Source organism: Cetorhinus maximus, unplaced genomic scaffold, assembly GCF_964194155.1.
Source record: "Cetorhinus maximus unplaced genomic scaffold, sCetMax3.hap1.1 HAP1_SCAFFOLD_2942, whole genome shotgun sequence".
NCBI lineage: Eukaryota > Metazoa > Chordata > Chondrichthyes > Lamniformes > Cetorhinidae > Cetorhinus > Cetorhinus maximus.
Genome location: NW_027598872.1, coordinates 7,501 through 13,498, shown reverse-complemented (window position 1 = coordinate 13,498; position 5,998 = coordinate 7,501).

Below are 5,998 nucleotides of genomic sequence, written 5' to 3'. Positions count from 1 at the left end.
AATGCCGAAAATGGCCAAAAATGGCCGCCGGCAGGGCCTCTCGGTCGGTTTGGCGGCAGCCTGGGTCGGTCCCTGCAGACCTGGAGGCTCGAGAAGGTTTTTGGCGATGTCGACCGATTCTCGATTTGCCACCTCCTACTATTCTGCAGGTACCCCGCCAACCTCCCCTGCCGACAATTCCAACCGTAAGGTCGGGCGGTAGTCCTACCGACGAAGAGGCCCCAAAGCCCGCAAAACGCCATTTTGCCCTTTCCTCATCGGGACTTCCGCGGGGAACTCATTAACCAGCTCCATGAGTGGCATGCCAGAAATTGCAACTTGACCCGTCGCCGGGCAGATTCGCTACTCTCTGCGGGAATACCCCCACCGGGTGCCGGGTGAAGGCCTCGGATCTGACCTCATGGACTTCCGTCTGTGCACGGATTTTGCTCTCGCGGGCCCAAGAGCCTCATTGCCCGGCCTGCCAATGCAACCCGAGGTCCATTGGCCTCATTGGTTAATTATTTCTCGAGAAAACACTTTGCCTCTCCGCCAGAGACTAAGTCCAATTGGTTAATCATTTCTCAAGGCCACAATTTGCCTGCCGTTCAGAGACTAAGTCCAATTGGTTAACCATTTCTCTTGAAAACACTTTGCCTCTCTGCCAGAGACTAAGTCCAATTGGTTAACCATTTCTCGTGAAAACACTTTGCCTCTCTGCCAGAGACTAAGTCCAATTGGTTATCCATTTCTCTGGAAAACACTTTGTCTCTCCGCCAGAGACTAAGTCCAATTGGTTAACCATTTCTCTTGAAAACACTTTGCCTCTCTGCCAGAGACTAAGTCCAATTGGTTAACCATTTCTCGTGAAAACACTTTGTCTCTCTGCCAGAGACTAAGTCCAATTGGTTAACCATTTCTCAGGGGCTCACCGAGGGCAATCTGTAACGTCTCGCGGGCCCGGGGGCCCCTTTGCACGGCCTGCCAATGCAATCCGAGCCGCACTGTCCTTCGTTTGGTTAACCATTTCTCAGGGGCACACCGAGGGCACCCTGCATTGTCTCGCGGGCCCGGAGGCCACTTTGCACGGCCTGCCAACGCAATGCGAGGTCCTTCGCCCTTGGCCGCCTTCCCGGCCGGCTTCGGGACGTTTCGGGGGCTCTCACCGGGGCAAATCCGGTCCCCCGGGCGATTAGGAGGCCTCCCCGGGCAGGCCCGGGCTTCAGGCCGCCGCTTTTCCATCCCGGCCGAAAGAGGCGAAAAATGCCGAAAATGGCCAAAAATGGCCGCCGGCAGGGCCTGTCGGTCGGTTTGGCGGCAGCCTGGGTCGGTCCCTGCAGACCTGGAGGCTCGAGAAGGTTTTTGGCGATGTCGACCGATTCTCGATTTGCCACCTCCTACTATTCTGCAGGTACCCCGCCAACCTCCCCTGCCAACAATTCCAACCGTAAGGTCGGGCGGTAGTCCTACCGTCCAGGAGGCCCTAAAAGCCCGCAAAACGCCATTTTGCCCTTTCCTCATCGGGACTTCCGAGGGGAACTCATGAACCAGCTCCAGGAGTGGCATGCCAGAAATTGCAACTTGACCCGTCGCCGGGCAGATTCGCTACTCTCTGCGGGAATACCCCCACCGGGTGCCGGGTAAAGGCCTCGGATCTGACCTCATGGACTTCCGTCTGTGCACGGATTTTGCTCTCGCGGGCCCAAGAGCCACATTGCCCGGCCTGCCAATGCAACCCGAGGTCCATTGGCCTCATTGGTTAATTATTTCTCGAGAAAACACTTTGCCTCTCTGCCAGAGACTAAGTCCAATTGGTTAACCATTTCTCAGGGGCACAGTTTGCCTGCCGTTCAGAGACTAAGTCCAATTGGTTAACCATTTCTCGTGAAAACACTTTGCCTCTCTGCCAGAGACTAAGTCCAATTGGTTAACCATTTCTCGTGAAAACACTTTGCCTCTCCGCCAGAGACTAAGTCCAATTGGTTAACCATTTCTCAGGGGCACACCGAGGGCAATCTGTAACGTCTCGCGGGCCCGGGGGCCCCTTTGCACGGCCAGCCAATGCAATCCGAGGCGCACTGTCCTTCGTTTGGTTAACCATTTCTCAGGGGCACACCGAGGGCACCCTGCATTGTCTCGCGGGCCCGGAGGCCACTTTGCACGGCCTGCCAACGCAATGCGAGGTGCTTCGCCCTTGGCCGCCTTCCCGGCCGGCTTCGGGACGTTTCGGGGGCTCTCACCGGGGAAAATCCGGTCCCCCGGGCGATTAGGAGGCTTCCCCGGGCAGGCCCGGGCTTCAGGCCGCCGCTTTTCCATCCCGGCCGAAAGAGGCGAAAAATGCCGAAAATGGCCAATAATGGCCGCCGGCAGGGCCTCTCGGTCGGTTTGGCGGCAGCCTGGGTCGGTCCCTGCAGACCTGGAGGCTCGAGAAGGCGTTTGGCGAGGTCGACCGATTCTCGATTTGCCACCTCCTACTATTCTGCAGGTACCCCGCCAACCTCCCCTGCCGACAATTCCAACCGTAAGGTCGGGCGGTAGTCCTACCGACGAAGAGGCCCCAAAGCCCGCAAAACGCCATTTTGCCCTTTCCTCATCGGGACTTCCGAGGGGAACTCATGAACCAGCTCCAGGAGTGGCATGCCAGAAATTGCAACTTGACCCGTCGCCGGGCGCACTCGCTGCTCTTTGCGGGAATACCCCCACCGGGCGCCGGGTAAGAGCCTCGGATCTGACCTCATGGGCTTCCGTCCTCGCACGGATTTTGCTCTCCCGGGCCCAGGGGCCACTTTCCCCGGCCTTGCGAAGGCAATCGGAGGTGCTTCGCCCTCGAAACCGCCTTCCCGGCCGGCTTCGGGACGTTTCCGGGGCAAATCCGGTCCCGCGGGCGAAGGGGAGCCTTCCCCGGGCACGCCCGGGCTTCAGGCCGCCGCTTTCCGTGACCTTCCGAAAGACGCGAAAAATGCCGAAAATGGCCAAAAATGGCCGCCCGGCACGGCCTCGCGGTCGGTTTGGGGGCAGCCTGGGTCGGTCCCTGCAGACCTGGAGGCTCGAGAAGGCACTTGGCGATGTCGACCGATTCTCGATTTGCCACCTCCTACTATTCTGCAGGTACCCCGCCAACCTCCCCAGCCAACAAATCGCAAATGCCGATCGGCGGGTGACCGTCCGGTAGTCATGCCGACGAAGAGGCGCCTAGGCCCCGCAAACGCTTCCAAATCCGACCCCATCCCGGACCGGTTCTTTTTTAAAAAAGGCTCCCAGGATTCCGGATTTTTTCCTGCCGCACTCGGGACCACCCGACGGACACGAAACCGGGAACCTTTCCCCGGTCCGACCCTCCTCGGCCCGGCCAGCCGACGTCGAAGCGGCCGACTGGTTAATGATTTCACCCTGCTCCGACGTGACGCGTTTTCCAACCGCGCATGCGCGGCTCTGCCTCCCGAACCGCCCCCTCACGTGGGGGCTCTGGGTCCGCCCCCCGGCAGCCATTTCCTCCTGCCGGTCCGTTATTTTACGCCGTTTTTCGCCCTCCAGCCCTGCCGGAATGCTGCCTGCTCGCTGGTTAACCATTTCGCTCCCTCCACTTCGGCTTCTGCCCTGCTGGGGAAGCCCGCTGCTGCCTCTAACCGTACTCACGGGCGGGCGGCTCTGCTGCGCGGCCTCCGGCCACGCCCCCTCACCTGGTTTGCTGGGAACCCGCCCCCGGCAGCCTGTTAGTCGTGCCGGTTCGGTCTTATCGGCCCTTTTTGCACCTTCCCTGCCTGCTGGCATGCTTCGGCTCACCGGTCAACCGGTTCCCCGTTCTCCACTTAGACTTTTGAGCTGCGGGGCTGGTCTGCCGCGAACTGCACCCGTATTACGGGGCGGGCGGCTCTACTGCCCGTACGGCTGCCCTGCCTGTTAACTGGTTAACCGTTTCCCCGTCCACTACTTCGTCCCTGGACCTGCCGGTGTGTTCTGCAGCTAACTGCACCCGTATTACGGGGCGGGACGCTCCGCTTACCGGCCGGCTGCCATGCCTGCTTAACTGGTCAACCATTTACTCACATATACTTAGCCCCATGGAGCTGCTGGGCTGGTCGGCGACCTAACTGCACCCTTGTTGCCGGGAGGTCGGCACTAATTGCCGGCCGGCCGGCTGCCCTGCCTGCTAACTGGTAAACCCTTTACCCACATGTACTTAGCCCCTGGATACTGATGGGCTGTTCTGCACCTAACTGCACCCTGATTAGCGGGCGGGCGGCTGTAATTGCCGGCCGGCTGCTCTGCCTGCTAACTGGTTAACCATTGACCCACATGTACTTAGCCCCTGGAAACTGAGGGGCTGTTCTGCACCTAACTGCACCCTTATTAGCGGGCGGACAGGCGGCCGGCTCTAATTACCGGCCGGCCGGCTGCCCTGCCTGCTAACTGGTTCACCATTTACCCACATGTACTTAGCCCCTGGAAACTGATGGGCTGTTCTGCACCTAACTGCACCCTTATTAGCGGGCGGACAGGCGGCCGGCTCTAATTACCGGCCGGCCGGCTGCCCTGCCTGCTAACTGGTTCACCATTTACCCACATGTACTTAGCCCCTGGAAGCTGATGGGCTGTTCTGCACCTAACTGCACCCTGATTAGCGGGCGGGCGGCTGTAATTGCCGGCCGGCTGCTCTGCCTGCTTACTGGTTAACCATTGACCCACATGTACTTAGCCCCTGGAAACTGATGGGCTGTTCTGCACCTAACTGCACCCTTATTAGCGGGAGGGCGGCTGTAATTAGCGGCCGGCTGCCCTGCCTGCTAACTGGTTCATCATTTACCCACATGTACTTAGCCCCTGGAGCTGCTGGGCTGGTCGGCACCTAACTGCAGCCCTATGGCCGGGAGGTCGGCTCTAATTACCGGCCGGCTGCCCTGCCTGCTAACTGGTTAATCATTTACCCACATGTACTTAGCCCCTGGAGCTGCTGGGCTGGTCGGCACCTAACTGCACCCGTAATGGCCGGGAGGTCGGCTCTAATTACCGGCCGGCCGGCTGCCCTGCCTGCTAACTGGTTAACCATTTACCCACATGTACTTAGCCCCTGGAAACTGATGGGCTGTTCTGCACCTAACTGCACCCTGATTAGCGGGCGGGCGGCTCTAATTGCCGGCCGGCTGCTCTGCCTGCTAACTGGTTAATCATTTACACACATGTACTTAGCCCCGGGAAACTGATGGGCTGTTCTGCACCTAACTGCACCCTTATTAGCGGGCGGGCGGCTGTAATTACCGGCCGGCTGCCCTGCCTGCTAACTGGTAAACCCTTTACCCACATGTACTTAGCCCCTGGATACTGAGGGGCTGTTCTGCCCCTAACTGCACCCTGATTAGCGGGCGGGCGGCTCTAATTGCCGGCCGGCTGCTCTGCCTGCTAACTGGTTAACCATTGACCCACATGTACTTAGCCCCTGGAAACTGAGGGGCTGTTCTGCACCTAACTGCACCCTTATTAGCGGGCGGACAGGCGGCCGGCTCTAATTACCGGCCGGCCGGCTGCCCTGCCTGCTAACTGGTTCACCATTTACCCACATGTACTTAGCCCCTGGAAGCTGATGGGCTGTTCTGCACCTAACTGCACCCTGATTAGCGGGCGGGCGGCTGTAATTGCCGGCCGGCTGCTCTGCCTGCTTACTGGTTAACCATTGACCCACATGTACTTAGCCCCTGGAAACTGATGGGCTGTTCTGCACCTAACTGCACCCTTATTAGCGGGAGGGCGGCTGTAATTAGCGGCCGGCTGCCCTGCCTGCTAACTGGTTCATCATTTACCCACATGTACTTAGCCCCTGGAGCTGCTGGGCTGGTCGGCACCTAACTGCAGCCCTATGGCCGGGAGGTCGGCTCTAATTACCGGCCGGCTGCCCTGCCTGCTAACTGGTTAATCATTTACCCACATGTACTTAGCCCCTGGAGCTGCTGGGCTGGTCGGCACCTAACTGCAGCCCTATGGCCGGGAGGTCGGCTCTAATTACCGGCCGGCTGCCCTGCCTGCT